The sequence below is a fragment of the Bacillus rossius genome, chromosome 18, assembly GCF_032445375.1.
Source record: "Bacillus rossius redtenbacheri isolate Brsri chromosome 18, Brsri_v3, whole genome shotgun sequence".
Taxonomy (NCBI): Eukaryota; Metazoa; Arthropoda; class Insecta; order Phasmatodea; family Bacillidae; genus Bacillus; species Bacillus rossius.
Genome location: NC_086345.1, coordinates 16,370,619 through 16,396,577, shown reverse-complemented (window position 1 = coordinate 16,396,577; position 25,959 = coordinate 16,370,619). Strand labels below are relative to the sequence as shown.

Genomic DNA, 25,959 nt, shown 5'->3' with positions numbered 1-25,959 from the left:
AGTTTAACAACCCTTTTCTTGGCAACTGGTTTGCAAAGGATTTTTTTTCTGTGCGACTTGCGAATAATAAAAAAAGGTTAGTGTTTTCAGGAGAGAAAAAAGCCGTAGTCATTGGTTGTATAAAGTTACAATGCATTTATTGTAGTTTAACAAACTTTTTCCTTGGTAACTGGGTAACTTTTTTGACGTGACAAAGTCTAATAAATCGATGAACGCCAGCTGCACGCACGAAAAAGTGTCCCGTTACGCACATTGTCCCGTTACGCACATTGTCCCGTTACGTTCATTGTACGCTTGCGCCGCATCTATCTCTCTTCCACTCGATTGAAACAACCATCGATTTGACTTTTTCGAGGCACATTAAACTTGAAACACTCCCATTCGTTTCCAACTTTTCCTATCATCGTTCTAGCCTTAACAGAATAACACAGATTGTTAGAAGTTAAATAGCGAACATGTACAAAAGTTATAATTAAAATAATCTCTTCGTTGAAGTAATAAACATATTTGAATTAACGAGTGCAAATAAAAGTAAATTTATCAATCAAATTGTAGATTTCATTTCACTCCTTCTTTGTATCCATACAAAATAGTGATAATTCAATAAAAAATTATTCAATTTTATTCATAAAAGTACGCAATCATTTCATCAATGTTCTGTTACGACGTTGTCACGTTAAAACCATCGTCCGTAAACCTGACTTTACAGACAAACAAATATATTTTTTTCTTCCTGTGCGAACTTGCGAATAAATATAAACAAACATTTTAACAAAAAAAACCGACTTCAAAATAAACAATTCCAACACAAAATAATATGCACTAAAAAGTAAAAAAATAATTGTGTATTCTTCTACAACTTAATAATCAAATTACTTTTTCTACTCATCAACTCGACTACTTAAAAGTCAATCAAATTATTACGATAATATAATGTAGTTACAATTATTGTTATTTTTGGAGTCGGTGTCAGCATAATGTCTAATTGAAGTTCGTTTGTTTGGTTTAATTAGGTATTGGTATTTATGACGTTTCAAAGTCGTAGATACTTTTAAATACTTGGCTGACACCGACTCCAAAAATAACAATAATTGTAACTACATTATATTATTGTAATAATTTGATTGACTTTTAAGTAGTCGAGTTGATGGGTAGAAAAAGTAATTTGATTATTAAGTTGTAGAAGAATACACAATTATTTTTTTACTTTTTAGTCCATATTATTTTGTGTTGGAATAGTTTATTTTGAAGTCGGTTTTTTTTTTTGTTAAAATGTTTGTTTATTTTTTTCATTTTTAGGGACTCTGAAGTACACGAACTAATTTGTCTGAATATGGGTAGACCTACTAAACGTGCTGATCAAATGAGAAAGCGCCGTTTAAAGGTCTGAGGTACCAAACCTAAAATTAATAAAGTACTTTTTTTTTTACTTTTTATTGCATTTTCATTTAAGTAAATTATTTTGAAGTCAGTTTTTAGATTTTGTTAAAATATTATTTATTTATAATTTTTAATTTAAGTTCGTAAATATAAATACAGGTATGAAGTGTTTTTTTAATAATAATATATGTTAATGTGCTTCTTCATTATACAGATCATTATAGATTCATGTACCAGTATCGGCCCGTGTTAGTCGTGTCTTATCTGTGTCTTGAAGAACTACCTCTTGAAGTCACGTTTAACCAAATTAAATGAAATTAAAATAACAAACTTAAAAAAAAATGTTGCTATTGCTAATTAGCGCCATGGCAGGCTCCTAAGAATTGAAGAGTTCCGTTACTTTGTCATGGATCCCATGATCAGAACCTAACCAAACTCTCATTAAAATACCCTTGAAGTACGTCTTATCCAATAACAAAAAAATTATCGAAATCGGTTGGCGTGATATTGAGTTATTCGTCCTTTTGTCGCGCACACATTTAATGAAAATTTAAGACTTATATGGTTTTCTCATGGATGCCATTGTCAGAACTGGACCAAATTTAAATGGGACCACACGGGAAGCACCAGCTTTCAAATGAAAAAAGAATCATCAAAATCGGTTCACCCAGTCAAACGTACTGAGGTAACAAACATTAAAAAAAAAAAAAAACATACAGTCGAATTGATAACCTCCTCTTTTTTTTGAAGTCGGTTAAAAAGGTTAGTGTCTTTCTCGTGAGTCGAAGTCAACCGCGGAGGAAGCAGGGTTTACAATGAGGCCGTGGGGGCCGCGGCAGGTGAACAACGGGCCGTGGGGTGGTAGGGGGGGGGGGGGAACTTGACCCCTCTCACGCCGGGGAAGGAGGGCGAGACACACACACACAGTCCCGCGGTCCGTCCAAGACCAGACACGGCGATGAAGAGACCTAGCGAGTCGCCTTCATAACGGCCGTCGTGCCCCCGGGGATAACCCCCCCCCTACCCCCGGTGAAGCGCAGTCCTGAGAAGCAGGTGGAGAACAACCCATCCCTCACCTCTCCCCACCTACCAAAAACCTTACGTCACAAGTGGCACACACGGGGCAAGCCTCATCTCCTTCAACCGGAGATGCGAAACCTGGACCGGTATCCCCAGACACAAATATAAGGGTTTAGGTTAGGGTGACCAAATCATAAACTTGAAAAAAAAAACGGGACACATCCAAGGAGGGTTTGGGGGAATTACCCTCCAGCTAAAGGGGAGTCTGAGGGGCCTCCAATGAGACGTAATCATTGAAACATGCTCTTTTATTTTGCTAATTTGAGACCTGTAAATCTTTTTCAATTTACCTATTAATATGTAATTTAATTTAAATCGTGAGGCGTATAATAAATAAAAACAAAAAAAAATTTGCAGTGAATACTTATTTATTATAAGTATTGGCATACTTCAAAACATAATTAAACAAGATAACTAAAATTGTTAGTCAAAGTTATGTTAAAAATCTTTTAGGATTTCAATTGGGGATATTTTTCTTTCGTTCAAGACAATTTTAAAACCTCTTTCTTTTCCAATATAAAGTTGTAAAAACTAGAACTGTCCATTTTTAAATTGTAGAGTACCTGCAAGATTGCAGAAAGGGTATCCACTCCCATCTTGTTCCATTCATCCGTCCATTGAATGTTCATAAGCGAAAAGATTCTTTCAGTATTACCATTATGGGCCGGGATCGCAAACACATACTGTCGAGGGAGAGGGGAAGACGGCCCGAGGAGAGGCGCGACAAAAGTGTACCATCAACACAACGTAACTACGGGACATTTAGGCGTCCCGGGAGACTTTTTTTCGTTACCCCGTGTACGATCGTTAAAAAAAAACGGGACAATCCCGTTTTCACGGGACGTTTGGTCACCCTAGTTTAGGTGTTGAACATACCACACCTGTGCCCTAACCGTATTCCTAGTCCACGGATAGGACACGGCCGGTTTTTTTTTTTTTTTTTTTTTTTTTTTTTTTTTTTTTTTTTTTAGGGTACGGGTTTTTGTGTCCTGCCCGTTGCCTGAATTCCCGCAGAGATCAATTTTTTTTCCTTCTCGGTAATGTCGTCCAGACGGCGGATCCGCGTCTGGAACCATTAACTCGTATATATTCACTTTCGTGAAAATTGGGGGGCGTGTTGGTGTGCCAAATGGAAAATTTTTTTATAGCGAAACTATCCTGGAATATATGTTGCACACTTTAATGTTCATGGCAAAAAAAAAAATAATCTCAACTTAAAAAAATCAAGAACTTTTGAGAAAATTATACAGACGGGTTCTATTTTTTCCGTAACAAATTGTACCAACGGATTCTAAACGATCGCTAGAATGCGCTGAAACCAGTTTATAGCCTCGCGTAGGGGCACCGTTGATTATAACGGTTGCCGATTTTGTTTCCTTACTGGGATTAGGTTTGGACACGTCCTGGAATTTGGCCCCGGGAGTTAGATTACGGTCGTATCCAAAAAAAAAAAAAGAGGGGGGGGGGGGTTGTGTGTGCAGTGCTTATTCGCTATCTTAGCCGAACGACTTAGAAGCCATTTCTACCAGGAACCTTTTGAAACTTTTTGGAGGGAAGTACGTGTACTTTCAAACACGACTATCGAGCGCGCGAACAAACAGCACACAGTGTTGACCCTCACCTTTGAATATATATACTGTATAGAAGTCGCGAGTGGATAGGATTTACTCTACGTTTTTTTCAGGAGCGCATGATGAGCGGCTTGGAAACTTCACCGGCTGCAGGGCGCTGCCGTAACGCCCCTGTATCGTCTTAGTTGTTATTTACACGTTAGAGCGCAGCACTGTCGCCCGCTGTCATTCCCCCGCACCACCCCACCAATCGTCCACTACAGCTCAAGGTCGTTCAACAGGGAGCGGGGAAGGGGTGTTTGAAGAGTTCGACACTCGTCCGCTAGGGACCACCACAAGTCGATGCCCCTAGAGACGGTGGCGATTGCGGCGGTGAATTAACCAACTACCTCGAAACCGAATTAGAAATTTTAACATTGGGCTGGCGACTTCTATACAGTATATATATTCAAAGCCTTCACCACCTCGTGATCGCGGCGTCCCTGAAGACTCCCCTCCACTCCTCCCCTCCTCCCCCCCACCCAAGCCTTCCCTCTCCGATCCGCACAGCCGTGACGGTTGGAGTCGTGACTGGTGGCAGTCCGTTACCTCTGGCTGCTCCTGACCGCGACTCCGCTTTCACGTCAGCCACGTACACGCGTTTTTATTTTTTTATTTTTTGACGTGACAACGTCTAATAAATCGATGAACGCCGGCTGCACGCACGAAAAAGTGTCCCGTTACAAACATCGTTCCGTTGTTGCGCTCATTGTTCCGTTAAAGCTGTGTCCCGTTACGCTGTCGGCGAGTGCAGTAATAATATTTTATGTTACAATTGACTAAAAAAATTATGGTGATTCATATAATTGATGATAGATATTTGATTACATATTTATTTATATTAAAACTTGTTCATAATTATATTTAAACTTAATAGCTAAACGCCAGTTTTTAAAATTAATTACAAGCCAGCTACACGTGAACTGTTTCGTCGACTGTTTATAAAGTGAAGTGAAAAATTAATGTGGTTTTCATTGCTTATTACAACGACAATTTCGGCAATAAAGGTTAATTATTCTTGCATTTGAAAAATCTGATTACTAGTATAATTTCAAGTATTTATTCTTTTATTATAAAAATAAAAATGATTCAATTTTATTCATAAAAGTATGCAATAATTTCATCAATATTTTGTTATGACGTTATCACGTTAAACTACCGTCCGTAAACCGATTTTACAGACAACCACTTTTTTAAAAAAAAATTTTCTCTTCCTAACCTAACTAAAACTGAGTTTGTTGGGGGAGGGTTCCGGGTTAGGGAGGTAGACTCTAAGTAGGTCTCAGGACGAAGCCCATATGCTCTAATCATGCAGGGTTTAAGCCACGCAGGAAGGGTAGCATGCATCATGTGCAAGGAGGGGGATTGGCCAGCCATGGCAACGTTTCAGCCATGACCAATTAACTTCCCTCACTGACTATTTCAGACAAAAAACTATAGATAAGTTGGGACCAGGTAAAACCTGCCATGGACACACGGATAGACATGCGGGATGCAAAAAATTTCATGCATTAATTTCAAGCAGGTTGGTTACATGGAAACAGAAGGATGGTTCCGGAAGAAGAGTTGGACAGAGTAGAAAAGAGTCTACCATGCAGGGGGCTTGGACATTTGCTGTCCGCATTGGGTTTGGGAGGTATCTACTGGTTGTTTCGGGGGCGACCTTTTTGTCGTTTCCCACCGGGCTGCCAGTCAGCCCGAACTTCTACGCTGCGTTCAAGACTAGGCGAGACCCGACGGATGCTTCAGAGAATACTCGCACGTGATTGGCCCCCTGCCTGTCCGGACAAACGCGGTGTGCAGAGCTTCAAAAGGAGGGGGGGGGGGGGGATGATGAGAATTTTTTTTACGTGGAGTTCACGTGCGACAGAAGTAAAACTTCTTGTTTATTATATTATATTATCAGGTACAGGAAAAATTAATCCTCTTTGGCTGAGGTCGCAGATCAAAAAACATTTTAAGCCAAGTATGCCACCGCTAAATTATGTTATTGCTCAAGTATACAAGTATGCTGCGTCATTTCTATCTTTCCTCTGCCGTCTTCTCCTCTACCGTTTCCCTCACCGTGTACCTAATTATAACCCCCCACCCCCCACCCCACCATCATGCGAACGGAATTTTCGTTAACTCTCGAAAAATTGTAGCCCCATCAGCAAAGAAGTTACACTAAAAAAAAGCACTGTTCTGTTCTCTCTCTCGCATACTGCGTGATGCCGGCTTTCCATCCAACTGATAGTCGGCCGCCATGTTTTACTGGAACACCCAGAACACTGGACGAAGTGCAGTGTTCGCATTGTGAAAACCGTTATAAAAAAAAAGAAGACTGCAATTTGTGCAAACGCCCGTGTAAAACGACGTAAATATTCAAATTATTGGCGCATTTTTTTTTATCATTACCGCATCAACGGCGCTTTGTCAAGCGGCATTCCCGCAATGTTTTGTGGTGTTGCAATACGGTGATTGTGGGGCGGTGGAGAGAGAAAGATAGAGGGAGAGAAAGATAGAGGGAGAGAAAGAAAGAGAGAAATAAAGAGAGTAAGGGAGAGAGAAAGGGAGAGAGAAAGAGAGAAAGAAAGAGAGAAAAGTAGAGAGAAAGAGAATGGGAGAGAGAAAGAGAGAAGGAAAGAGGGAGAGAGGGAGAGAGAGAAGGGGAGAGAAAGAGAGAGAAAGAACAGAAAGGGAGAGAGAAAAAAGAGAAAAAGAGAGAGGAAAAGAGAAAGATAAAGAGAGAGAAAGAGAAAAACAGAAAGGGAAAGAGAGAGAGAAAATGAGAAAGGGAGATAGAAAGAAAGAGAGAAAGGGAGAGAGAGAAAAAGAGAAAGAGAAAGGGAGAGATAAAGGGAGATAGAAAGAGAGAAAGAGAGTGCACGGAGTTTGAGAACCATACAGGAGATGGCATACTGCGACATGTTTTGTTTTGAAGTCTCAAGTTTCCACCTCACTCTTGACTTCAAAACACGTCGCAGTATGCCATCTCCTGAATGGTTCTCAAACCCCCATGCTCTGCCGCCAATAAGCAGCGCTCCTCGCGGCCGATAGACGGAACTAGGTCAGGCACATCTGCCGCCGAGACCTGCAACAGGAAGTGGGAAGGCGGGTTACGAATGAGGCTAAGAAGATTGTTCGAGAGAGAGGGGGGGGGGGGGAGGATGGTAGTAGCAGGTGAATCTGTGTCACAAACAGATGGGGATCCACGACAAGACACGAGACGAACCGAATCAAGATGTATTCCCGGCAGTGTGCGACGTCTGCTCCGGAGTCTGATAAAAATGGACGCGCCAAAAATTTCAGGTCCCGAAATACGCATCTCAAAGGGTACCCACATTTTCTTACTCCAGCCAATATCCCTCGAGTTTTCCCTCCGATTTACTCTATCGCATTAAAAAAAAAATATTCCCCTTCGGTCTCGTCGGCCCGTAAATGCATTAAAATACAAATTATTATCAGAACATACACGATATGTATTGATTGACTATGGACAGTTCTTTCTTCTGCGCAGTACACTATCATTTCCGTCAACACTGCGTAACCAAACTGCGTTAGCCCGAAAGAAAATGAAACGAATAAATACATTTGCTACATCAAACTTTGAAACGAAACATTATTGGCTATGATCAAGGCGAAATACTGTAGATATTTGTGCTTGGATATTAAAAAAAAATGGAGATGTTTTGTTGTCGCACAAATTTATGACCGAAAGATCAAAACGATTGTATGAGACATAGTATGAAACATTATTCACACTGAAATGTAAAAAAAAGTTTGGTGTTAATCTTCCATTAATTTTTTTTTTCTTGTATTGAAAATGTATGCCCGTCATTATTACACGCAGTGCTTTTTCGCGTTCTCTCACTAGACTGCAATACGGTATTTCTGAGTCAGTTTTTTCTGCTTTTTGATTGGCTGCCGTTTGCAAGGCCATTTAGAACGCATTTGATTCCGCTTATGATTGCTGTGGTTCGTGTGTCGACAGTTGTCAAGCGCCTGAAATGAACTCAATCAATCACGAAAACACAGGTGAAGTTACGGTGTTTTTTGACACACGGGTTGTGTCGAAATCTCTTTGGGAAATATGACTGACCCTGGTCATTACGCACATAGTATGGCGGCCACGTTTGAAGGAGGATTTTAAATGGAAAATAAATTATGAACCAACTTTCGTAAGGCACACTCAGTATTATATTTTTAAAAAAAAAGTATTACATAATTGCAAAAATAACCAATGCCTGGAGACCTGCAAAATTCGAGGATTCATTTCGCGATAGGATAGAGTCCAAATACTTTTGACATTATTTTGCTCCAGTGAATGGGCCAAAGTTTATCTGAAGGACTCTGGGCCAATGAAAAATCTTTAACAGAAGAATTAGCGAATCACGATCATTCCAGTCAACAGGTGTTACGAGTCGATAACCAATCAGCAGATGTAATTTGCACGAGTGCATAGAGGATCATTGAGTCTATCCTTTAGGGATTTGAAATCGCGAATTTTACAGGTCCCTACCAATGCCATGTGTTCGTTACAAACTCTTTGTTGGCAACCGGCTTCCGAATGAAGGTACAGAAAATGTTTTTTTTTTCTGTTAAAGGACTAGAAAATATCGTAAATTCAATGACCTCAAGGATATACATCACTGCCAGTAGCGGATCCAGAAGGGGGGGGGGGGGGGGGGCTAAGGGGCTCAAGCCCCCTCCAAAAGCATCTGGGTCCACTATTGTTTTAGTGTTTGCCTTGATAAAGCCTAGCCTCAGCTGGGTCAAGCCCCTACCAAACCAAAATACTGGATCCGCCACTGATCACTGCTACTGACTTACGAGACCTGTTCACTAAGGAAGCTTGCGATTCGTACTTATTTTGTTTAAGGATTTTTCATTGGCCCAGAGAGTCCTTAAGATAAAACTGTGGCCCCATCACTAAGCAGGGAGAAAAAAAACCAACGTATTTGGATTCTAGCCTATCGCGAAATGAAACCGCGAATTTTTCAGATCTATACAAATTGGGCCAGTGTCCTCCAGATTAATAATATTTAACCAATAGCAAAAGCAGCACGAAAGTATAAATATGTTGATTTGAAAATATCACGAAATGAATAGTAGTTGGAAAAGGGGGGTTCAAGCACAGGCGCAGGAGCCAGGAGCCGGCCGCCATCTTGGATGACGTCATTTTTGACCCAAAATTCCTCAAAATTCCTCAAAAATGACTCAAAATGACTCAAAATTTCCCGTTTTCGAGGGAAAAATTCCCGTTTCGAGGGAAAAAATTCCCGTTTCGAGGGAAAATTTCCCGTTTTATTCCGTAAAAATCCCAGTGGATAGAAAAGTCCTAAAAGTGGCTGAATCATCCCTAACGCAAGCCACTGTTAAGCCGCTATCAGGACTTGACCTTTGACCTTGCTAATCTATGCTAATCTATGCTAATCTATGCCAATCTATGCCAATCTACGCTAATCTATGCCAATCTATGCTAATCTATGCCAATCTATGCTAATCCATATGCTAATCTATGCTAATCTGTATGCTAATCCATACTAATCTGTATGCCAATCCATGCTAATCCATCCACCATTTTTTGTATTTCTAGAAATTTCCACCAACTTTGAATCGTGACGTCACCGTTGCACTTTGTGTCACGGACGCCATCTTGGATTTGAATTTTTTTTTTTCGAACTTTGAAATTCGATGTAAACATCAACCACCATCTTGTTTTCGTTTGCTGGTGGCCGCCATCTTGTTTTCGTCTGCTGGTGGCCGCCATCTTGTTTTCGTCTGCTGGAGGCAGCCATCTTGTGAGAGTGCGCTCACGCCATGTTAGTTTAATTCTTACCCGCTAGAGTGCAGTAATCATTTATTATTACTGTGACACCCACCATCTTGTCATTTGGCCACCATCCTGAAAATCCATAATTATTTAGCTAGGAATTCGGGAAAGATTCCAAAATTTATTAAATAAATCACCCATTAATTTATTTATTGAATCGCTGGATTCCCGTCCTTTGTTCGATACCTGATCGATGCAATAATGTCTAATTTTATGTAAAATAATAATAATTTCAATAAACCATCTTCAACATTCTTAAAGAGACTTTAAAACCTCTACTACCATCATCCTATAAGCCATCAACACCAACATCTTGGAAAATTCGTAATTATATTGCTAGAGATTCGGGAAAAAGTTACAAATTCATTAAATAAATTTGCAAACAATAAAATGATTAATTAGGTCGACTCAGGCCCTTGACACGATTCGGAATGAAGATGGAAAAAAATAAACATAATATAATAGTGGCAGGTTCGAGAAAGAAAACAACACAAGTTCTTTCACAAAATAAACTTTATTACATAATTTCTACTTTACTACACGAACACTTGCGAAAGCCAGCAATCTTATAATCATTTAGGTCCGCAGCGGCGTGAAATGACTAATTCTTAGCTCCAATCGGCTTATACTAGAAAGAGTCCAGCCAGAACCTTTACAGACATAGTCCTCCTCTTCTTGACAGAGTTTCTGGATACCGTTTTTAACAGTATGCTTCACATCGTTAGAACTGTAAATTACTGCAGCCGATGTCTTGAATGCACACTTCTTCACTTCGTCTTCGAATGGATACGGCTTTCCATATATACAGTCCAACCACAAGTTGTATTTTAATGAACCGTTTGTTGCTACATCATCAGTAAGCTGATTGATTATGTTCTCTTTGATATCAAGAAAATTACAAATGTCTTTCGACTCACCTAACGTATTTGGATAATAGTAGTCTTTCAATGTCCCACGAAATGCAGACTACGCCAAGTAGAACCCATTATCATTCACTTGTAATGCGCCGAACACAGTCTTAGGTTTATTTTCATGTTCAGACGTCATACCAATCGGTTGCTACACATCGGTTTTCTTGCTTGTTCTCTTACGAGTCTCCAATCTAAAGCGAGGAGTCGAAGTTTCTACAGGTAGTTCTTCAGTAGACACACGGACTTTACCGTTGCATTTTTTCACATGTCGTCGCAAACTGTCAATACGTGTAAACCATTCATGACACCCATCACAGCGAAACTTTATACGAGATGGATTCTTCTTGCATTTACTCCGCTCATGTCTTCGTGCATCATGAGAAAATGCGAACGACATATCACAGTAGCTGCAAGGATACCGTGGTGATGAAGACGATCCTTTCAGACCCGAACCAGATGATGTTGTTGCAGCAGTTACACCATCTCCAGGCATACTCTTATGAACATCAATACATCGTTGCTGCACCGAAACCTTTACTTTCTGCCGCACAGCAGGTCCTTTGCATGTCTTCATGTGCGTTTTCATATTATCTTGTCTTGCAAATTGCTTGTGACATTTCTCACAAACAAACATTTTACGATAAGGGTTCTTAGCGCATTCTCTCCTCTCATGTCGTCGAGTATTGCTGCTGTTTGTGAAAATCTTGTCACAGTAACAGCACCGATGTTCGTTAGTCGGTGTTGAATCACCAGTCATTGAAGTTTCCATCGAGGGCGAAACGAAGTTCGACGAGTTTTCCTGCGTAGTCAGCACCACCGACATTAAAGTCTCTCCTGCTGACGGTATCGCGACTGTTGAAATCTCCTCTTTTGATGACGTCGTCTTTGCCGACGGGATCTGCACCTTCTCCACCGTAGCTGACGTCAGGGTTCCCGTAGACGATGGTGCGTCGTCCATCAAGTTCGGCGTTTTAGATGGTAAAGATGCCATCGAAGTCTCAAGAACAGGCAATTACACGACGTATGCACCAGTAGAATCAAACTAGGTGATCCTTACACCGACGACGTCAGTAACAAACTGAGCGACCTGCTGTCCAGGACTCGCTTATATACACGCACCGGTTGGAATAATACTCTAGTCAAATCAAGAACCAATTACTATAATACTCGAGTCAAAACACCATTGAAAGAAGAAGCGCACCAAAATAAGGTAACGCATTTGGAAACAAATTCATCAAATGAAATGAACACGCAATGCACGCACTTGCAGCTTTCATCTCAAGGTATCATTTAAATTTCATTCAAGCGAAGTATCAAGCCAATGTCACATCATATTATCATCCTATTGGTCATACTATCCTCAAAATATAACAGTCTTATAAATCACACCAGTTATAGAAGGACTTATAGTTTATAACACACATCATTTCAGCCATTGTTCTTTAACAAATTCGAATTTAAAAATGTAAAATGTAAGTACTTGTTAAGTTGAAGAACCAGGTACGTAAATATATTGTCACGTGTTCCTAGCCGGTGCCACCGCCATTTCTGTCACGATCCACCTTCAGAGGGGGGGCGAGAATCGTAGCTCTTTACATAGAAACAACTCGCTTGGCATCAACTAGTCTTAACTTCATAAAATACTTTACTGTACCTAGGATCATAGGTTCGTCATCCCGTACAGGATGTCTGGTGAGAGCTGAACTAAGGAGATTTTGCAAAATAACATAATACTTAATTAAAATTATTTTATTCTTAAAGTCAAATACTCAACATCATTTTAAAGAACATTTAAATAGCGGGATTACAATTTAAAACAATAATCTCTTTACTTCCTTAACGATTGAACGACCTTACAAGAGAGAGAATGAGAGAACTTCACTAAACACTTCCCTAGTCCTTCCGAATACCTCAAATCATAATTAATACTTAAAATTAAAACAAAGATAAGTCCATACTCACATTTTCCGAAAAGCCTTTCTTGATCGATTACTTTAAAAAAATAACGTAGGGGCCTCTCCTGCCCTTGAAATCCCGAACGAACATTACATTTTAAAAACTATGACGCGTGACCCCTGACGAGGGCCATAGCCTCCGCCCGAAAGCTTGACGACTACATTATGACCTAACTTAAATTAAACGACTCGTGGCCTCTGGCGTCGACCATAGCTTCCGCCCGAAAGCTTGAATTCCTACATCACGAACGAACTAACAACTCGTGACCACAGGTGAGACGCATAGCCTCCGCCTGAGTGAGCCTGAATTCCTACATCACGAACGAACTAACAACTCGTGACCACAGGTGAGACGCATAGCCTCCGCCTGAGTGAGCCTGAATTCCTACATCACGAACGAACTAACAACTCGTGACCACAGGTGAGACGCATAGCCTCCGCCTGAGTGAGCCCCGAGTCACCAATCACTTGCGCTTAAATTCGCGCGCCCTGCCGCGCCTAGCATAACAAAAGCTCGTTATTGAAGTCAAATTTACTAAACAACTAACTAGAACATCTGGGAAGACTACCCCCCCTCTACCCCGATGTGCAGGCCACACCGCGCGGCTTGTTACGACAGCGCGCCCCAGTAACTGCGGCCCGTGGCTGCGCCAGCGCGCGGCCAAACAAACAAACAAAATTCTGCAAGCCCGCAGCGCGCCGCGCCGGCCCCGTGCCCCAATTACATGGTCACGCCACTTGCGCTGACGAGTGAACAGAGCAGCCAGCCCAGAGTCCCGTCAGTAAAGTCCCTAAATTTGATTTCAACAACCCTGCAAAATTTCAACCCGCGACATAACCCTCCCCTCACAGAGCTCGAGCCCCATCGAGCTACCTCAAAATTACAAATTGTCTTTTTCCATTAAACCATAACTATAAATTCCTCATTTCACAAAAATAATAATTTTCTTAGTTCCTTGCTGTCTGAACATACATCTAGATTCTGCATAAGATTTATTTTAAAACAACAAGTATTCATAAAATTAAATGTAAAACTTTTATCTGGTTTGTTCTCACAGGAACCTTCAGAGGCTCGAGTTCTCAATTCTAAAAAAATTGTTCTGTTAGTGAAGCTCTCTTTACAAATTAAATTACTGTTCTTAGTTTCTCAGTATTCGTTAAACAATGTGCAAATTCTTGATAATTATTTTTTTTTTTTTTTTCGGTTTCCGTTTATTACCATACTTCTTTCGTTCTTCAAAAAAAATTAAGTGTCCTTACAGTGTTTCAATTAATTAAACTCTTATCTCGTGAAGGTTGGTGCAACTCCTCGAAGTCAGTGTTGTCGAGAAGAGTAGCTCCCTGGGCTGGCCATCAGCAAACACCACTCAACTCCAACAGCTACTGGACTGGCTTCCAGGGCAGCTCACAACTTCTCCCCACATCTGCTTCGGAGTTGTGCCATCCTCATCACGAACAGATTACAATTCTGAAACATCATCAACAGGCATTACCATCACGCCTGACAAATACAAAACTAACTACTAAACTGCAATCGATGGGCAAGGATGCAAACACACAAAAAAATAAAATTAATTAATTCAACTGCTAACATAAAGTATCCCACCCTTAGCATAATCTAATCAGGCAAATAATTTGATAGGAAAAACTTAAGGAAGGGAAACATGACCTCCAATGATTTTCCCTAACTCTTGAGTCTTGATCTTCTCTATACAGCAAATAGTCCCCACGAAGTAACTGGGTTGAAGGTCAGTTCACATGACCCACCCATAACCTCTTCTACTCTTCTTTTCTTCTGGGGGCAACCACAATGCCCACCAATCTCTCTCCATGGTGCCGAACCAGCTATCCCATGAGAGTAAACAACGTAGTCAATAGAAGCGCAGAGGGGAAACACCAATCTCTGGCTTGTCGAGTCATAAAACTGCTTTATCTTCTTCTTCTTCTGAGTAAAAATATCTGACTAACCTTGCTTCTATTCTTCCAAACAGTAAAAGTTCATCAGGTATCTTCATGAAAGAAACATTCTAACTAATAATTCTTCATTTTTCTTCTTCTTTATTTCTGTTAGTTGTAATAGAAGGCCATGTTAGGGAGGTTATAGGGAAAAAGAGTGGCCAATTCCCACCCCATCACCCACCTAGATCATGACTAATTAACTTTTAAACTTTCTATTTCAAACAAATAAAAAAAAACATTTTTTTTTCAAATTTTTAAATTATAGCTACTTTTCCTTCATAACCTCAAAAGCAAATCAATAATTCTAAATGAAATTGTGATTTACTGCATCCTTGTTCCATCCGATCTGTTTGTTTATAACCTTTCTTGTAAAGTATAAAATTTTCAAACATTACTAATTCAAAAAAAAATTAAATTCTGGTGTCCTTTGAGTTACAATTAACTTTACTATTTCTTAGCTTGAAATAATTTAAGTTTTCAGAACTATTTCATTGTCTAATTCACAACACTTAAAAATCAACTCAAAACAACAAATCATCAAAATCAATAAGATCATCTGACCTACCTATCAGTACTGTGAACTTGAACTGTTCGTACACATTTATAATAAGCTATTGTATTTAAATTCCAACCTAAATAAGGTTTAAAAAAAACTACTAATCCCTCTGTAAATTAAGAAAATTAACTTTAAAAATTAAACTTAAGGTATTAGTTCTTTTTGACAGCTACCACAACTCACTAGTTCCATTACATTACTATAACCTAAAAAGTTCTGTAAATAATGTTTATAACAAAAAAACTCCAGTTACTGTCTTCCATAAAAAAATAAAACTTTACATGACCTTATTAATCTCCACTTGTAAGTCCATGGCTGCCAGCTTTCTCTTCTCTTGTATCTTCAGTCTTGGCTCTTGTTTCAGTGATCTTGTATCTTGTCTCTCGAACTCTTGTCATCTTGTAAACTGGACTGCTGCTCAGCTCATCTTAAGGAATCTGTAACAGTTTCAAAAATACATGTTAATTTAAATTACATAATTCCTGTTCTTTGGTCCTAAAAAAAAAATTGTATTATTAGTACACATTACCCTGAAACAACATTATTATTCATTGTTTATTACTTAAAAAAAATGCTTTACCATAAAATCCTTTTTTGTTCTTTTCATTAGGCCTATTTATTTTCCTTCTTCTTAATTAAATTCTGCTTCAAATGTTAATCCTAACTTAAGACCTACCATCTATTTATTATTCATTACCTACATTATTTATGTTACCCTAAAATTCCCATAAGTTTCTAATACTTCCTATCAAAGACATTCTCTCTAAAAAAAAATTTACTTGTGACTCTTAACTTAACAAACTTAAAAAAAACTTTTACACTAGACTTAACTTATTATTCATTCTTAGTTACTAAATTTCTATATGTAAACTTTAGTACTTACAAACAAAAACTGCCTATTTCTCTCTACCTCTTAATCTCTTTCAATTATTACAATAATAATGTTACCTTGCATCTTTAAACTTTCTTCTTTTCAATTAAATTAGACATCTCATAACAATAAAAATTCTGCCTATACTCTTCTTATGGGTGTCCAACCCAACAACAAAATTTCAAATTCTCAAGTTTCCTTATATTTAAATTATGCAATGCACATAACCTCTGTGGTGCCTGTACCCTTTTAGGCCTACCACCTTCTCCTCTCACAGCATGACAACTCTTATTCCTCGGGGTCTGTATTCACTGTTCCAAATCAAATATCTCAAATAAATTAAAAACAAATTTATTATTTTAAGAAAACAAAAATTTACATTGAATTTACTATGGAGCCTGGAAATCTTAATGTCTCACAGCAGCTAACATGACTAAATCCCATGGAACCCCAGGTTTACATAACCTGTGCCCAAAAATTTAAGCATACCAGGCTTTCTCTGCACTGGTTTTACAGCATCACACACTATTTAGGGCCCCTGATCTGCCATCAGTCCCAAGGAGTTTTCCCACAACCCCTCTCTACACAAGCGCCTACCGCATTCCTCTCAATTGGCTATCGGTTTTACGGCATTCTTTTGGGATCCGACCATCAAGTTAGGGCTAATCGAACACTAAACCTCCATACTTCCAAACTAATGTAAATCAATTAAATTTTCTCTGTAAATTCTAAAAATCAAAAAAAATTATTCCAACATGCCAAAGAAACTTCCAAAAAAAATTCATAATCTTATCTTCAAACCATTAAAATAAAAATAAATAGATTACTCTGTTTTCTCCTTAATAACTGTAAACTGTCAACAAATATCATGTCGTAAATTTTAACTATGCTTACTGACTCTTAATCATAAAATCTCATTTGTCCTAATTAATAAACAACCGATTTCCTTAAAATCTCACTGTATCTCTCACACTCAAACTTCACTGGCTGAATATCTCAATAAATTCAAAAACAATTATCTAAACTCTTAAAGAAACTCCTCCCCAATTATTCAAATTACTTCACCTTATTTTATTTCATTACTTAAAACACCTTACTCAAAAAAAATTAATTAATTATCTAGCTATCTTCCATTATTATTTATTTACCGAACAAAACTTTCTCCTAAATTAATTTAGTAAAATTCAATTTCACATTAGGCAAGTACACTAACTCTCTACAGCAATGTTTCTCATTTCCCTCCTTCCTAACTGAATCCAATCTTACTTAACCTCCAGGGAATTTACCTCACAAAATAACCAAAAATTTCACTGTAGTGCCTATCTGCTATAGGCCCACTACACAACAAGGGATTCTAACCCCACCAACAAACTTCATTGAAATGGTACCCTATCCCATACAGGATAGCCACTTCGGTACTACCATGGGGAACTCCTGCCCCAAACTACTCACAACTCTCAGGATTCTCCTGACCCTTAATTCCGTAGTCAGCCCATCTCCTATGGTCTGCGCTACAATTCCCTTTCTTCCCAGGGACACAACGCCTCACCTTAGGGTCCCTCGCCCTAATGAAAACATTAATTTTGTCTCTCTGTTCTTTTGGAGTAAATTCCCTCTACACACAAAATCTAGCCTTCCCAGTTTTCTTAATGCTTATCGATTTTATAGTGTACCTCCTTAATAATGTTTACAAATCCCAAAAAAATATTTTTAAAACCGAGGTAGAATTTAACTAACAAAAACATAAACAACTTACAACGAAACACTTCTAGCCTATACATCATACACTTCTTAAAATAAATTACTTACATACTGAAAGTTCCTCTTCTCCTAAAACACACTTAAATTTAAATTTATTTAACCAATAGTCTATTTTCTTATCGCTAAGTTACCGTACAGCTGATCAAAACAAGGTCACGGCCTGTCCACGTCTCCGTATGAGCCCGTGACGTCACCGAATTCCATCAGGTGCGCCAACCCTCGCTTGCGGTTCCTCCGTTCTCCGCTAGGTCTCAGCACCTCCCCGTCACGTGTTCACTCTGCCACGTCCACTGACGTGTCGTTCTGAAACAACTCTCAACATTTTTCTAATTAAAACAAAACATCACTATAAATTCTATAACTCTCTTTTACATAAACTCTCGTTTTCTCTTTAATTCCTTTCTAACGTTTATCCTTCCCTCGACTGATTTAATTCGTACGTCTCGTCTCCTACGCGCACGAAAACAAAACAAACTTCTCTTGAAAATAATTCCTATTTACGACAAAAAACTTTATTTTAAATTATAATTCTCTTAACCTACAATCTTAAAATGAACTTCAATTAAATTAAACCACTTGCATTATCTCTAATAAGCATTTAACTTATAACGTATTCTCCTCACGTAATAATCCCCGATATAAATCTACAATAAATTCAACGACTTAAAACAACTTATCACTATAAACTTTATCCTTACAAGTATCCTCAAATAAACATCTGTTACGTCAAAAAAAAAAATCTCAAAGACTTCCTCCACTATAGACTAAAATTCCGTAATCCTCTCCTCAAGTAAACTCTTAATAACCTGCTATCAGAAGCTGAAACTAACTTAATAATAAACATAAAAATCTACCTCTCTCTCTCTCCAGAAATAGAACCTATCCGGCGAACTCTACCATTTCTATCACGTGTTCCTAGCCGGTGCCACCGCCATTTCTGTCACGATCCACCTTCAGAGGGGGGGCGAGAATCGTAGCTCTTTACATAGAAACAACTCGCTTGGCATCAACTAGTCTTAACTTCATAAAATACTTTACTGTACCTAGGATCATAGGTTCGTCATCCCGTACAGGATGTCTGGTGAGAGCTGAACTAAGGAGATTTTGCAAAAATAACATAATACTTAATTAAAATTATTTTATTCTTAAAGTCAAATACTCAACATCATTTTAAAGAACATTTAAATAGCGGGATTACAATTTAAAACAATAATCTCTTTACTTCCTTAACGATTGAACGACCTTACAAGAGAGAGAATGAGAGAACTTCACTAAACACTTCCCTAGTCCTTCCGAATACCTCAAATCATAATTAATACTTAAAATTAAAACAAAGATAAGTCCATACTCACATTTTCCGAAAAGCCTTTCTTGATCGATTACTTTAAAAAAATAACGTAGGGGCCTCTCCTGCCCTTGAAATCCCGAACGAACATTACATTTTAAAAACTATGACGCGTGACCCCTGACGAGGGCCATAGCCTCCGCCCGAAAGCTTGACGACTACATTATGACCTAACTTAAATTAAACGACTCGTGGCCTCTGGCGTCGACCATAGCTTCCGCCCGAAAGCCTGAATTCCTACATCACGAACGAACTAACAACTCGTGACCACAGGTGAGACGCATAGCCTCCGCCTGAGTGAGCCTGAATTCCTACATCACGAACGAACTAACAACTCGTGACCACAGGTGAGACGCATAGCCTCCGCCTGAGTGAGCCCCGAGTCACCAATCACTTGCGCTTAAATTCGCGCGCCCTGCCGCGCCTAGCATAACAAAAGCTCGTTATTGAAGTCAAATTTACTAAACAACTAACTAGAACATCTGGGAAGACTACCCCCCCTCTACCCCGATGTGCAGGCCACACCGCGCGGCTTGTTACGACAGCGCGCCCCAGTAACTGCGGCCCGTGGCTGCGCCAGCGCGCGGCCAAACAAACAAACAAAATTCTGCAAGCCCGCAGCGCGCCGCGCCGGCCCCGTGCCCCAATTACATGGTCACGCCACTTGCGCTGACGAGTGAACAGAGCAGCCAGCCCAGAGTCCCGTCAGTAAAGTCCCTAAATTTGATTTCAACAACCCTGCAAAATTTCAACCCGCGACAATATTATATACTTTATGGACACTGTAGGCACAAAAACCATGAAAGTACATATGTAAGAATGATATTTAATAAAACTAATATTAGCTCTATACCCACACGACTATGTGTTGACTGCTATGTCTAGGGTGTTGACCTCAATTTATACCGCTAGGACCTCCCTCCAGTCCAGTCACGTGTACCGTTGCTTCCGCTGTTGTCCCCCGCCTTGCTGGCGGCCTCCAATATTCGAACGAGGTGATCAACCATCCAAACCATAAACATGTTCGCATTGTGTCTTGAGATCGGACCTGGACATCCAAGTTACATAGAGTATAATATACTCTGAAATACATAATAAAGAGAAAATTGATATAAATAACATTATACTTGGCTTAATAGTTCCAGAAGTAATGAACACACTGCTTGACCAGTGACAGGTGTAACTAAATATTAAATATATTTTATTTTCCATTACCTTTCGTGGAATTTATTAATCATTCACTCTACGAAAAACAACTCAAGACAATATACCTGACCATCGAATTAAAATACAGTACCGCTATGCCTTACATGAAAGTCTAATTATTCGATAATCTGAATAACCTATAAATCGTTCATGTACAAAGCCACACATACAGGCCAATTGTCTATAGACCATCAGACCGAGTCATGACAATATCAGACGTATAGGTTAGAATTTTCAGAACCGCAGGACCTTCTTCGTCTTTAGATAATTACAGTCATTTAGACCATCATGAAATCTTAATACATACTAAAGGACCAAGCGACCTTGAAAAATATTTTAGTAACACCAAGAGGTTTTGAACTAGTAAATATTCAGTCACTACATATTTTACTATGCGCAATCAACAAAAAGGAAGCACCATCAACGAAAAGACAACACATTTGTAAACACCATCAACAAAAAGGAAGCACAATCGGAAGCACATTCATAGAAAAGGAAGCACAATCGGAAGCACAATCACAAAAAGGAAGCACATTTGGAAGCACAATCACAAAAAGGAAGCACATTTGGAAGCACAATCCACAAAAAGGAAGCACATTTGGAAGCACATTCAACGAAAAAGGAAACACAATCATAGAAACAACGCACAATCGGAAGCACAATCAACAAAAAGGAAGCACATTCGGAAGCACATTCACAGAAAAGGAAGCACAATCGGAAGCACAATCACAAAAAGGAAGCACATTTGGAAGCACAACCACAAAAAGGAAGCACATTTGGAAGCACAACCACAAAAAGGAAGCACATTTGGAAGCACAATCCACAAAAAGGAAGCACATTTGGAAGCACATTCAACGAAAAAGGAAGCACAATCATAGAAACCACGCACAATCGGAAGCACAATCAACAAAAAGGAAGCACATTTTGGAAGCACCATCAACAAAAAGGAAGCAGATTTTGGAAGCACCATCAAAAAGGCAGCACATTTTGGAAGCACAATCAAAAAAGGCAGCACATTTGGAAGCACCATCAACAAAAGAAGGAAACACATTTTGGAAGCACAATCAAAAAAAGGCAGCACATTTGGAAGCACCATCAACAAAAAGAAGAAAGCACATTTTGGAAGCACCATCAAAAGGCAGCACATTTGGTAACACAAGTTACGAGAACTAAGTCTTAGTTAGAAATCAGAATGAAAGAAATAAAAACATTAAATTTTTACTTTTAATATTTAATTTATTTCTTAAGATTATACAAATAGAAGTAAAATAAGCCATTATTGTATGTAGCCAGCTTTCCTCAGTTCTTCGAGTATGAAGGATATTTCTTTTATGCACGAATAGTTTCCTGCACAAAGCGAGCCATGTAGAAGTCTTAGCCGGTCAACCAATAAGTTTGGATCTTTCCACGATGTGTAATCAATCTCTTCTACCACCATCTCACTTGCTTGTTTATTATAAATACTTTTAATATCACAATCGCCCCAGTGATCATAATAAGCGTTATCAGATTTATTTATTATAACACGTCGTTTCCATCGTTTCGGTCTCAGGACACCGTTACATTCTTCGATCTTGTCAGCTTTAGGTGCTTCATCACAGTCTATGCTTTTGTCAACAGCCTCAGAGTTACTGTTACAATCACTGTAGAAGACATCCTCTTCACCCAGATTACCATATGAATTCGATATCGATGATGTCGAAGTGCCATTATCGTCTTCATGCTTCCTTTTTAGGAGTCCATCATTTTTACAAAGTAAGAAAGATCTACTTGAATTCGGCTGGAATGTATTCTCACTTTTCACGTTAAGGATTCTTCCATTGTCTTCATTCTTCCATAAATCATCATCGTCCTTCAATTTAAGTTCTTTGTCGAGATCGGAAGAGCCACGAACATAATCTCTCTCAAGACAAGGAAAATTATTGTCGTAATGCAGATCACTATTCCTTAGTCTAGTAGATCCACCGTTGTACTCTGGCTTGTACGTAGGCTTAACGTTACAAGTTCTGTCATGTCTTTTTAAGCTCTCTCTCCGCGTAAACGACTTGTTACATCGAACGCAACTTATCATATTGCGTAGCGGATTTTTAACACAGTCATTCTTCTGGTGTTGTCTTCCATTCTTTCTCAAGATAAATTCTTTGCTGCAAAACTTACACCTGTGTCCTTTCGATACAGCGACAGACACCGAATCAGGATTCATATTAGTTACTGTGACTAATGTTAGATACAAACAGACAGTTTTCCAATTGGAACCATTACTTAAATATAATTTTTTAAATATTTCTTAAGCGATAGTTATCTCATGCAAAGGTACTTGTTGTAAGTAGTTCTGCTTTTCAACAACAGATGACACCACGTATTGCTTGCAGGTAAATATTATTTCTTTCTTTCATGCGGGATGCAGGATTCTCACTAACGATCGCAATAGAGGGATGGCATCGCTAGACTCCAAGGAGAAGGTAGTTTGTTCTTCCAGTTAGTGTTTCTCAGATTTCTCAGGGTATATATTATTATTTGACTGAATAATGATTTTTTTTAAATTCCACCTAATAAAAATAAAATAGAAGCACTCAGAGAAAACCATCAGGGATGATGTCGTTTATAAACATCATAAATTACCATTTTTTTAAAAAAAAGTCCAAATTTAATCCTGCTTAAGCAAAGAGTTCACAAGCCCGCTTGTGCTAGAACTCCCATGTTGCTTAAGCAAAGAGTTCACAAGCCCGCTTGTGCTAGAACTCTCATGTTGCTTAAGCAAAGAGTTCACAAGCGGGCTTGTGCTAGAACTCTCATGTTGCTTAAGCAAAGAGTTCACAAGCGGGCTTGTGCTAGAACTTTCATGTTGCTTAAGCAAAGAGTTCACAAGCGGGGCTTGTGCTAGAACTCTCATGTTGCTTAAGCAAAGAGTTCACAAGCCCGTTTGTGCTAGAACTCTCATGTTGCTTAAGCAGGATTAAATTTGGACTTTTTTTTAAAAAAATGGTAATTTATGATTTTTATAAACGACATCATCCCTGATGGTTTTCTCTGAGTGCTTCTATTTTATTTTTATTAGGTGGAATTTAAAAAAAATCATTATTCAGTCAAATAATAATATATACCCTGAGAAATCTGAGAAACACTAACTGGAAGAACAAACTACCTTCTCCTTGGAGTCTAGCGATGCCATCCCTCTATTGCGATCGTTAGTGAGAATCCTGCATCCCGCATGAAAGAAAGAAATAATATTTACCTGCAAGCAATACGTGGTGTCATCTGTTGTTGAAAAGCAGAACTACTTACAACAAGTACCTTTGCATGAGATAACTATCGCTTAAGAAATATTTAAAAAATTATATTTAAGTAATGGTTCCAATTGGAAAACTGTCTGTTTGTATCTAACATTAGTCACAGTAACTAATATGAATCCTGATTCGGTGTCTGTCGCTGTATCGAAAGGACACAGGTGTAAGTTTTGCAGCAAAGAATTTATCTTGAGAAAGAATGGAAGACAACACCAGAAGAATGACTGTGTTAAAAATCCGCTACGCAATATGATAAGTTGCGTTCGATGTAACAAGTCGTTTACGCGGAGAGAGAGCTTAAAAAGACATGACAGAACTTGTAACGTTAAGCCTACGTACAAGCCAGAGTACAACGGTGGATCTACTAGACTAAGGAATAGTGATCTGCATTACGACAATAATTTTCCTTGTCTTGAGAGAGATTATGTTCGTGGCTCTTCCGATCTCGACAAAGAACTTAAATTGAAGGACGATGATGATTTATGGAAGAATGAAGACAATGGAAGAATCCTTAACGTGAAAAGTGAGAATACATTCCAGCCGAATTCAAGTAGATCTTTCTTACTTTGTAAAAATGATGGACTCCTAAAAAGGAAGCATGAAGACGATAATGGCACTTCGACATCATCGATATCGAATTCATATGGTAATCTGGGTGAAGAGGATGTCTTCTACAGTGATTGTAACAGTAACTCTGAGGCTGTTGACAAAAGCATAGACTGTGATGAAGCACCTAAAGCTGACAAGATCGAAGAATGTAACGGTGTCCTGAGACCGAAACGATGGAAACGACGTGTTATAATAAATAAATCTGATAACGCTTATTATGATCACTGGGGCGATTGTGATATTAAAAGTATTTATAATAAACAAGCAAGTGAGATGGTGGTAGAAGAGATTGATTACACATCATGGAAAGATCCAAACTTATTGGTTGACCGGCTAAGACTTCTACATGGCTCGCTTTGTGCAGGAAACTATTCGTGCATAAAAGAAATATCCTTCATACTCGAAGAACTGAGGAAAGCTGGCTACATACAATAATGGCTTATTTTACTTCTATTTGTATAATCTTAAGAAATAAATTAAATATTAAAAGTAAAAATTTAATGTTTTTATTTCTTTCATTCTGATTTCTAACTAAGACTTAGTTCTCGTAACTTGTGTTACCAAATGTGCTGCCTTTTGATGGTGCTTCCAAAATGTGCTTTCTTCTTTTTGTTGATGGTGCTTCCAAATGTGCAGCCTTTTTTTGATTGTGCTTCCAAAATGTGTTTCCTTCTTTTGTTGATGGTGCTTCCAAATGTGCTGCCTTTTTTGATTGTGCTTCCAAAATGTGCTGCCTTTTTTATGGTGCTTCCAAAATGTGCTTCCTTTTTGTTGATGGTGCTTCCAAAATGTGCTTCCTTTTTGTTGATTGTGCTTCCGATTGTGCGTGGTTTCTATGATTGTGCTTCCTTTTTCGTTGAATGTGCTTCCAAATGTGCTTCCTTTTTGTGGATTGTGCTTCCAAATGTGCTTCCATTTTGTGGTTGTGCTTCCAAATGTGCTTCCTTTTTGTGGTTGTGCTTCCAAATGTGCTTCCTTTTTGTGATTGTGCTTCCGATTGTGCTTCCTTTTCTGTGAATGTGCTTCCGAATGTGCTTCCTTTTTGTTGATTGTGCTTCCGATTGTGCGTTGTTTCTATGATTGTGCTTCCTTTTTCGTTGAATGTGCTTCCAAATGTGCTTCCTTTTTGTGGATTGTGCTTCCAAATGTGCTTCCTTTTTGTGATTGTGCTTCCAAATGTGCTTCCTTTTTGTGATTGTGCTTCCGATTGTGCTTCCTTTTCTATGAATGTGCTTCCGATTGTGCTTCCTTTTTGTTGATGGTGTTTACAAATGTGTTGTCTTTTCGTTGATGGTGCTTCCTTTTTGTTGATTGCGCATAGTAAAATATGTAGTGACTGAATATTTACTAGTTCAAAACCTCTTGGTGTTACTAAAATATTTTTCAAGGTCGCTTGGTCCTTTAGTATGTATTAAGATTTCATGATGGTCTAAATGACTGTAATTATCTAAAGACGAAGAAGGTCCTGCGGTTCTGAAAATTCTAACCTATACGTCTGATATTGTCATGACTCGGTCTGATGGTCTATAGACAATTGGCCTGTATGTGTGGCTTTGTACATGAACGATTTATAGGTTATTCAGATTATCGAATAATTAGACTTTCATGTAAGGC

The 25,959-nt window shown here is 38.7% G+C and overlaps 1 protein-coding gene and 1 long non-coding RNA gene across 2 annotated transcripts in view; both read right to left on the bottom strand.

The window, feature by feature from the left end:
- Window positions 1-25,959, bottom strand: part of LOC134541117 (hemicentin-1) — a 398,582-nt gene that overhangs the window by 94,061 nt on the left and 278,562 nt on the right. The gene's annotated exons all lie outside the window — the stretch shown is intronic.
- On the bottom strand, window positions 13,938-19,000 carry LOC134541118 (uncharacterized). The gene is made up of 2 exons (XR_010076549.1): window positions 17,947-19,000; window positions 13,938-15,703 (listed from the first exon to the last, which is right to left on the bottom strand). It is a non-coding gene; the product is annotated as an uncharacterized LOC134541118 (long non-coding RNA).